The sequence below is a fragment of the Martes martes genome, assembly GCF_963455335.1.
Source record: "Martes martes genome assembly, chromosome: 10".
Taxonomy (NCBI): Eukaryota; Metazoa; Chordata; class Mammalia; order Carnivora; family Mustelidae; genus Martes; species Martes martes.
The window spans coordinates 90,892,043-90,902,405 of record NC_137898.1 but is presented as its reverse complement, the minus strand read 5'-3'; the positions used below and the strand labels follow the sequence as shown (position 1 = coordinate 90,902,405).

The following is a 10,363-nucleotide window of genomic DNA, read 5'->3' as shown; positions in this document are numbered from 1 at the left end:
CTATGGGACTAAAGCAAGAATTCGGGTGACCCTGAAAGGATTATGATTCAGAGCTAATCCAGGGTAAGTCTAAAATGAAAAAGGGTCTGTAGAAATGGTTATTCCCACTCCCTTCCCTTGATTCACTCTGGATTTCATTTCAACTTGGCTTCAGTCCTCACCACTTTATTGAAATGGTTTTTGCTAAAGTCAGTAATATGTGCTCTACTCAATGGGCATCATTATTTTTTTTTGGACTGTTCAATTCACATTTTGGACTAATTATTCAAAGTCTGTGTGGCTGATGTTATCACAAGCATTAGAAAAAGAACACATACTTAGTAACAAGCACTGAATTTAGACATTGTTTTCGTTAGATCCTTTTGCCTTCAGGACATCAAGAATTTCTAGAAATTATTAAAATTATAAAGAGGTTAATATTTATAAGCTTTTTCCCTCAAATTTTGCTTAGTGTTACCAAATTAAAATACTGACATAGTATAGTCTTTGATCATGAAGCAGCAATGTATCATAGTGGATTTATTTTAATCCCTACCCAAGAATGACATTTAAGCAAAGCCCTCATTCAGTAAGATATATATTCAGATACGTCAGGAAAATGACATTCTAAAATTTATAATACATTTCCAGGTAATGTCAACTAGATTAAAAAATAAGAAATAAGAACCAATGCTGTTATATATGTCCTTGAGCTGTGAAGTTTCTCTAGTAATGAAATCATCTTCAGGAGCTAATATTCAAAAATACAAATTCTTACACAATAGTTTCTCTAAGTCTCTTTCAAATTCTTCAATTAACAGAAATACTTAAAAATACTTTAACTATAAACTCTAGTTGTAATGATTTAATTTTTAATTTTAATTTTTTTAATACAAATACCTTTGTTTTTAGATGTATATAGCAGTATACATTTGAGTAAGGAGGCTGTTCAAGTCCAGTAGGGGAAAGGTTACAAAAATTCATAAAAAATATTCATATCACAAGCCTGAGGATCCTTACATCCTTTTTAAAAGAACGAGCACATTCATACAAATGGGAGGGATGTGACAAAGAATTTTAAAGTTTAAGAGCCTGTCACAGTAATGAGGCATCAATAATGGGCAAGAGGTGTCTTGCAAGCTTCTCTCCTACCCATTGCTCACTGAGGTCTCATTCATTTTTCAGGGGGCCTTTGGTGCTCACTATCTGTTGGATGTTCTTTGTGGTCTCCTTCTCATTAGATTTTACAGTTTCTGGTATAGGTTCTGCCTCTTTCTTTGATCCACTGGGACAGGCTTTTCCCCAGATTTTTGCTACACAAATTTGGGTGGAAATTTCTGTCTTAGGTCTAGGAGTAAAGCATCCACACGTTGTCTCTGAAAGCTAGAGCTTGGTTCTTCTTTCCTTTTGGCTTTCGGTTTGAGTTTATCTTGCGCTTCATGATCTTTGAAGTGCTACCACGACCCTTTGGAAGGATGATATCGACGGTATGCCATAAGTTCATCACATGCAGTGCAGTAAGCACCCTAGAGTTTATAACTGACCCCAAGTCTGGTGCTTAATAGATCACTCCAGCAATGATATAGTAAGTAGTAACAAGCATTGAATTTAGACATTGTTCTCATAGATCCTTTTGCCTTCAGGAAATCAAGAACTTCTAGAAATTATTAAAATTATAAAGAGGTTAATAAAGAAGTAATCTACCAGCGGGATAACTTGGGTGGGGACTGCCGCTTTTGCTCCTGAAGGATAAAAAGAGTGGGCTCTTGAGCATGTAAAAGGATGTATTCCACTCTAACCATTTGATTTAAGTGTTATAATGTTAGCTTCTGCATTGTGACCACCTCAGTATTACATGTCCTATGGTAAAAAAGGATTACTTCTTTCTGAAAAGTAATCCAGGACACTTCCACTGTTCAAAATGGGGATCCAGGAACTGTCAACCCAAGAGATTCCAGCAGATTATATCGGGTATTGACCACCACCATAATTCCAAAGTGCTCATTTTTATTTTTTTGAATCTTAAAAACTTCTAAATATATTATGTTTCCTTTTAACGAACTAATGTTCATAAAATGATCATTATTATCATCCTCATCTGATTCAAAATTTACCCTTTAGCTTTTTGGCTCTGGAACATGCTCAACCACCTTTGTAGGAACATGTCTTCTTCCCCATCTGACTTATCCTCCTTAATCAATCCCTGAATAACTTGTAGTAGCAACATTTTAGGAATATTCCTGTCATAGATTTAAAGGTGATTTAAAATAGACATATTTCTAGATGGTATTGATATATTGGTATTTGGACTTCTGCTTTGGGTAGAAGTCTCCAGACCAGTGCCTGGCTCACTGGTTTATTATAAAGAATAGAGCAACAGCCAAATGAATTGGAAGAGATGCATGGGGCAAGGGTTGGGAGGAGATTCCCTTCCCTGCCCTGTCAAGCCATCTTCCCAGCATTTCCATGTAGTCACCAACCTGGAAGTTTCAAAGATGAAGAAAGATTTTTCATCTTTCTTGTCCACTATGGCATGTTCACACCACTGACCAATCTCTCCTTCTTGGAACATTCTGTTGCCTTTGTGATGCCACACACTCCTGGCTGGCTTCCTGATTCTCTAGATATTTATTCTCTCAGTCTCCTTTGATGGATCTTTTCCTTCTGCCTGATCTTTAATTTTAGAAGTTCTCAGATTTTGATCCTAGACCGCTTTTTCTTCTCCCACTACTTTTCTCTGGGAGATCTCACCCACCTCTATGGCTTCAAATACCATCTACAGGATGACAGCCCCCAAACCCATGTCTCTAGATAAGGCTGCTCTTCTGAGCTCTTCACTCCCTTCACATGCAGGGCCTGTCGGTTTTACCTACTACCCCAATGCCTCTACTTGTCTCTCTCCTCTGCTCCCTCTTTTGGGCAAATTCAGCACCCCTCATTTGAGTGACTGTGACAGCTTGACAGGCTTCTCTGCCTCCATTCCAATCGATGTCTTCTGCACTTAACAGCTAAAATATTTCTAAGAGCAAATCAGACTCTATCATTTGCCTGTGTAAAACCCTCCTGTGGCTCATCCTTACTCCTGGGATCAAGTCCAATATTCTAACATGGTCTCTTCAGTCTTAAATGGTCTGACTCCTACTCAAGTCTTCAGCACCTTGGCTTCTTTCGGGCTTTGGAATTTACCAAGTTTCCATCCATCTCAGAGGATTCTCACATCCCACTTGCTTGCCACATATGCTGCTTTTATACACTCATGTGAACTTTTCCCTTGTGGTGTTAATCACAATTGTCACTAAATATTTGTGAAAATTGTGCATTTATTGTTTATCTCTCCCACTGAAATGTTCCCTAAAGTAAGGCACCAGATCTCTTCTGTTCAGCCTTTATCCCTAATGTTGAACATAGTCTTATTTGGCCAGATAAATACTTCTTGAAGGACTGAATAAGCTAGTGAGGGGGTGAAGACCAGGGAAGATCTTGGCATCAGGTTTTTGACTGAACCTTAAAAGTGGTTGCTTAGGTTGGTGTCTGTGGATAGATGTGAAGCCCAGCCTTTCTGCAGATGTGGATTTTAGACTTCCACAGAGGGACTATCTGTGTCAAAGTCATTGGGTATCCCAAGGACAACACCCTGTGTGAATAAGCTTGATGACAACAACTCTGTGAGACTACAGGGTGTCTGGATGGGCTCAGTTGTGAAGAAGGAGATTGTGACATTGCCTTGCTTTAACGAGTAATGAATTGGTAGCATGATGCTGTAAAAAGAGCAGAGCTCAGCCTAAAGCAACAAACACACTCAGGTTTGAATCCTAACTCAAAAGCCTATCATCTTGTAATATCAGACAAGTTATTAAATTTCTCTGAACCTTTGGATTGGGTACATATCTCATTGGGTTGTTGTGAGAATTAAATCATATAGTCCATGTTAAGTGCTTAGCAAAGGGTTCGGCACATAGCAAGAGCTGATTAAATCTTTCTCTCATTGTTGTTGTTATTATTATTAGTGGTCTCAATTCTCTAGTAACAAACTATTTGGCCTTGGTTAGGTTGCTTCCTCCAACTGTAAGATTATCAACTTTCTGGACAAAGTGACTTCTGTAGTTTATCCAGCTTTAAGATTCAGTGATTCAGGGAAATTTTAGGGCTCACCCATGCTGGAACTCTTTGAACCACTCCCATGGGAGATGTAAGAACCATTTCTCTTTGCGGCCATACTCAGATGGACATGTCCTGGAAGATAAACAAGGATGACACACGCAGGAGGGGAAAGTCCAGTCTAGTCTGGCCTGGTCCTGCCTGGAACCTGGCACTTCTGGGTGAGATTAGAGACAGATGTTTCATGACAGCCACATCATGTACATCTTTCTGGGAATGATGGCAGGAGAGAAATCAGAGAAGCAGAATGACTTGAATTTATTTTCTTGGAAAGATTTTGTTGGCAAGATTTATATTGTGCCTCATAAATGGGCAGGGAGTCTAACTGAGCAGGAAGAACTGGGTTTGAACTAATCTCTCTTGGATGACCAAGCCCAAGAACACTGCCTCTAAGAGCCCAGTCCTTAGCTCCAACTCACCACCTGCCTTCTTCAGAGGTCCTAGGCAGTCCTTCTATCCCTTTGGTGATTTGTTTAATATGATACACGTGTAATTTGAATCCATTTAGATGAAATATATGGGAGGAAAAGAAGATAATTCAGAAAAGAACAATGACTTTAAGTAGGAAGAGATAGGGGAAAGAATGGAGATATCCAGTGCAATAGATAGGATTCTATCCAGCTCAGTGACAGAAAACCCAAATTCAGTACATTCAGGTTTATCCAACCTGCACATTAAATGCTGGAGAGCCAGCATTGCTGTTACTGTGGGTTGTTACTGTGGCTCCATAATTGTCAGTGACCAAACTCCCATGTTACTCATCTTCTACCTTCAATAAGCAGTTTCTCTCTTGTTGTCCAAGATGGTGGCTCTTTTGTCATCCTATCTGCATTCTAAGCAGCTGGAAAAGGAAAGGGAGCAAAGGGGAGGGGAAAGACCCATCTCTTCCCTTTAAGGATAATTCCCAGAAATTAAACACATTGCTTCAGACTTCTTTCCTGCTGCACAATACTTAGTCATATGGTCTGATGTAGCTGCAGAGAGACTGGGAAATGTGTCTTTACTTTCAGTAGCAACATGTTCACCTAACTTTTGTGGGGTTCTGTTACTGAGGAAGAAGTTGGGAACAGGGGCTGGAGGACACACCCTGAAAACAAGAATGAGCACTATACAGTGATGTCATAGGGATAGCCACCGTCAGCCTGGGATGTCAGATCTGGAGCCAGGCAGCCAGACCTGGTTGGAATTCTCATTCTACTACATCCCAGCTATGCAATGTTAGGTGTGTTTCTGAATCTCTCTGAGCAGTGGTCTTTTGTAGGTGACACTAATAATAACTACTTCAGAGAACTGTCACCAGAAATAAATAAGGTGATGTTTGTAAATTACCTGGTGTCATCCTGGCAAACATTTGGAAGCTTACAATAGATGTTAATGATCACAATGTTCGGCTTGGATGCAGAACCTCTCCAGGATGTTCTTTTCTTTTGGCCCAACTGAGAATGAGATTTCTAGCTGGTTATCATCATTCTTGCGACCATTACCCACACCCTTCAGAAAGGCCATCATTTTCTCTTCAGATAGATTAATCTCTTGCTTGGACTTTGAGTTCCTCTGAAAGCCAAGATCTCCTGGACAGAATGGAGCTCTGACATTTCAAAAGTAATAGCTTATAATAAGAAAATATCAGCGAATTCCCTCTTCAATAGTGCTTCATTCTCTCAAACATGCACTTAATTTAGGCTTAATAAGCAGTTATTATCCATTTATTAATAATTCCTTATTAAAAACACATTTTAGCCTGTGGTGTGATCACAGAACACCAGAAAAAATTCCAGCCACTTCCACTTTCTCCACCTACTACTGAATGGCCAACGTTTGTGCTACTCCAAAAGGATTTTAGTAACTGCTATTCATTGCAGGAAAGGAACATGCTTAAGGCTATTCCTTCGATCTCCATCCCAATGATGACTATACCCCAGCCTATGCCCCTCAATGGCAAGGCATAATGTGAATTCAGATATCTGCCGGATGATTTTCTTCTGCAGACTGTGGATCCTGCCCATGCATTTTACTTGCTGCCACACTGGGGCAGAGCCAGGGTCTGTGTGATTTCTTTACACAGTACCAGTGGTGTCATATACGATTTCTGATAATACTGAAGCATAATTAATGACACTTGACATTTACATGAAGTTTTGCAACTCGTGAAACATTTTTATATGCCAATGAAAATGATAAGGATAATACTAACCATTTATAGAATATATACACTAAGTATGTTATACACATTATCTCTAAATTTTAGCAAGATGGACATTATTGTACACCAGTTTTACAGATTAGGAAACTGAGACTCAGAAAACAAGGATGACTTATTCAAGGATACAAGTTCAAAGGAGGAAAGTTTCAAAAGAGGCAAGGTTAGACTCTTTATGCATTTTCTTGATTTCACTATAATTTCTTGACACTCAAGGGAGCCAGTTGAAGAAAAAAGAAAGGGACAGACTTGGGTCATTCAAATGCCACCCAAAGGAAACATTTTAGAACCACAGCTGAATGGTCCCTCCAAGACAATTCTACAGGTTCTAAGCAGCCCAGAAATCTTCTCCCAGGTTCCTTTCTGGCTGGGGGAAGATGGCACCTGGTTTTGAGGGTTAGTGGCTAGGAAAGACTGGTGACACAAAGATGTTATCTTCAGGGGGTACCTGGGTGGCTCAGTCAGTTAGGCATCCGTCTTCAGCTCAGGTCATAATCCCAGAGTCCTGGGATCAAGCTCTGCATTGGGCTCCCTGCTCAGTGGAGAGTCTTCTTCTCCCTCCCCACCACTTGTGCTCTCTCTGTCAAACAAATGAATAAAATCTTTTAAAATAAAAGAGAGAGAGAGAGAGAGAGATGTTATCTTCTGATATGACAGTCCAAGCCCAGCACCACTGGCAGGCTGTGGTGGTTGGGGCAGCCATTGGGACTCTTAATTATTATTAATAACAGTAATGCTACTTTTTCCTTTCCATATTTAATGTTACAGTTTTCCTTGGTTTCTTTCATTCTATAATTGTATCTCTTCTAGTGAGAACATTGTTTCTTAAACATCAGTACAGATGTTTTTTCCTACAATTTTTATAAAAGTTTCAAATTGCATTGTCAGTATTGCTAATAACATAAAAACTACGAATCATTACCATTTCTTTTATCATTTTAATAGGCTGTGCAGTTGGATTATTTTGTATTTTTTATGTTTGATTTTATGGCTTGTTTTATTTTCCTGTTTGCTTTAACTATGGTTTTTATATGTAAAACATTTACTTAATTGAACAAAATACTGCAAAACATACGCTCAGAAGATTTCAGTTTTATCCAAAAATTCAACCCACTTTTTTTTTTAACATTACATTTAACATTAATATATAATGTATTATTTGTCCCAGGGGTACAGGTCTGTGAATCATCAAACTTACACATTTCACAGCACTCACCATAGCACATACCCTCCCCAATGTCCATAACCCAGCCACCCTCTCCCTGCCCCTCTTCCCCCCAGCAACCTTCAGTTTGTTTCATGAGATTAAGAGTCTCTTATGGTTTGTCTCCCTCCCAATCTCATCTGGTTTCATTTTTTCCTTCCCTACTCCCCATGACCCCCTGCCCTGCCTCTCAAATTCCTCATATCAGAGAGATCATATGATATTTGTCTTTCTCTGATTGACTTATTTCACTTAGCTTAATACCCTCTAGTTCCAACCACATTGCTGGAAATGGCAAGATTTCGTTTCTTTTGATGGCTGCATTGTATTCCATTGTGTATGTATATACCACATCTTCTTTATCCATTCAGCTATTGATGGACATCTAGGTTCTTTCCATAGTTTGGCTATTGTGGACATATAAACATTGGGGTCCATGTGCCCCTTCGAATCACTACATTTATATCTTTGGGGTAAATACCCAGTAGTGCGATTGCTGGATCATAGGGAAGCTCTATTTTCAAGTTTTTGAGGAACCTCCATACTGTTTTCCAGAGTGACTGCACCAGCTTGCATTCCCACCAACAGTGTAGGAGGGTTCCCCTTCCTCTGCATCCTTGCCAACATCTGTCTTTTCCTGACTTGTTAATTTTAACCATTCTGATGGGTGTGAGGTGGTATCTCACTGTGGTTTTGATTTATATTTCTCTGATGACAAGTGACGTCGAGCACTTTTTCATGTGTCTGTTGGCCATTTGGATGTCTTTGCAGAAATGTCTGTTGATGTCTTCTGCCCATTTTTTAAATGGATTATTTGTTCTTTGGGTATTCAACCCACTTTCTTTAGCTAACCATTGTCATTAGTGTCTGGACTCTTCTTCCAGTTGACTTTTGCAAATATAAGTATGTGTATGAATATAAGTATGTTTTTACATAGATATTCATTACAATATTCCTATTTTTCCTTATTTTTAAAAGATTTTATTTATTTAAGATAGAGCAAGAGAGAGAGAGCAGTAGAGAGCACATGAGCAGGGGGGAGGGGCAGAGGGAAAAGGAGAAGCAGACTGCTCACTAAACAGGTGCGATGCGGTGCTCCATCTCAGGACCCTGCAATCATGACCTGAGCCAAAGGCAGATGCTTAACTGGCTCAGCTACCCAGGTGCCCCTTTTTCTTTCCTTATTAAGGCAAAACATTTAATTGCTAAATCACACTGAATATGGATGGTAGACCTCACCCAGTTTTTATTTACATATGATTCAAAGGACATAGACAAAAGCAAGAAATTGATGAAGCATTCTTCCTTTGAGAGGTGTAGGACCCTCTGGAGCTCCCCTGTGTCTTTTCACTCTTCTAGTAGGACGCATTCTGTTCCATGTTTAACATGCAAGGATTAAACAACGAACAAGGGCTGTTGCTGTTTTGGCTGAGAATCTTGTACCCTTCACATGAAGGGTAACTGGTTTACTCCATTGTGGGTAAAGGAAGTGTTTCTTCAATTCAGGAACAGCCAGATGGATGAGATGCATGAGATAAGACATGCAGGAAGGGGGGCAGAGCTTCTGTACTCTTGGGCGTGGTGTTTCCAGCAGCTCCACAGTCTTCACCAATCAGAAACTCAATCATGCCTTTTGAGCACTCTCTGATCAATACCATTTCAAGCCCTATGTGCTTGTCACTGACCTAAGAGCTTTACGAACATGGTTTCATTCAATTCTTACAACAGTCTTACAAAGTAGATATTATAATCTGTTTCACAAATGAGGAGAACGAGACTCTGAGAGGTTAATGCACGAGGATGCACAGCTGATAAGAGGTGGACCAGGATTCACCTCCCGTTAGTCAGACTCCTCTGAGCATTTGAACACTACCCATTCCCCTGCTACCCAAAAGTTCATCTTATACCACTTTGCTTCTACAAAAGACCTGCATTAGTAGCTGTTTATGCTAACTGAAAGAAATCTGAAGTGCATTTTCATTTTTTCAAAATAATATTGATTCTTTGCTTTATGCCATTTCAGCTTATGAAAGGTGTTGTAGGAATTCCACTTTCAGCTAGCAGGGAAAGCCTGCATTTTGAATGCAAATAAAGTACCTAACACAATGAAATGCTTAGTCAAAAGCTCAGGGCCTGGAACATACCCAGTACCCAGCAACTGGTAATTATTGTCTAGTCAGAGTTTGGAGCTCACTAGGGGCGGAGATTAATCATTGCATATATGTCTTTCTATGTCTCTGGGTGCGCATGCAGAGTGGGACAGCGCCAAATGCTGACCAGGCCCTGACCCCCAGTGACTTCAGAAATAAGAATACCAGTGGATAAGGAGCAGTGTAACTTGAGCTCCACACTGCTCAAGGCACGCAACGTGGACATGTTTGGTGACGGTCAACAGCTCGGCTTTCCCAGAGGAGCCCGTCAGGCTGGGCTTAGAGTCTCAGGCTCTCCTGGGGGTGAAAGAGCCTGGGAAAAGCTATGATGAGGAACAAGAAGGTCATTGCCAGCTGTAAAGGGTCTAGGATTTGGTTTCCAGAGAAAAGGGAGAAGACATGGGTTAACTGAGTTCAGACCTCAAAATAACGAAGGGGACTTTTCCTAATTCTAGTAACCAGCCACTAGTTGTGGTGAGTCAAGGAAGTGGTAAAGAAGCAGGGGCTGGGCACCTGGGTGGCTCAGTTGTTAGGCGTCTGCCTTTAGTCCAAGTCATGATCCTGCGGTCCAGTACTGGGATTGAGCCCCACGTGGGCTCCCTGCTCTGCGGGGCCTGCTTCTCCCTCTCCTACTCCCCTGCTTGTGTTCCCTCTCTTGGTGTGTCTCTCTCT

General features: G+C 40.4%; 1 pseudogene across 1 annotated transcript; it reads right to left on the bottom strand.

Moving 5' to 3' along the window:
* Positions 1-1,149: 1,149 nt before the first annotated feature.
* On the bottom strand, positions 1,150-1,935 carry LOC308350930 (mediator of RNA polymerase II transcription subunit 6-like; annotated as a pseudogene). Its single transcript has 2 exons — positions 1,684-1,935; positions 1,150-1,573 (listed from the first exon to the last, which is right to left on the bottom strand). The product of its transcript is annotated as a mediator of RNA polymerase II transcription subunit 6-like (transcript).
* Between the last annotated feature and the right edge of the window lie 8,428 nt (positions 1,936-10,363).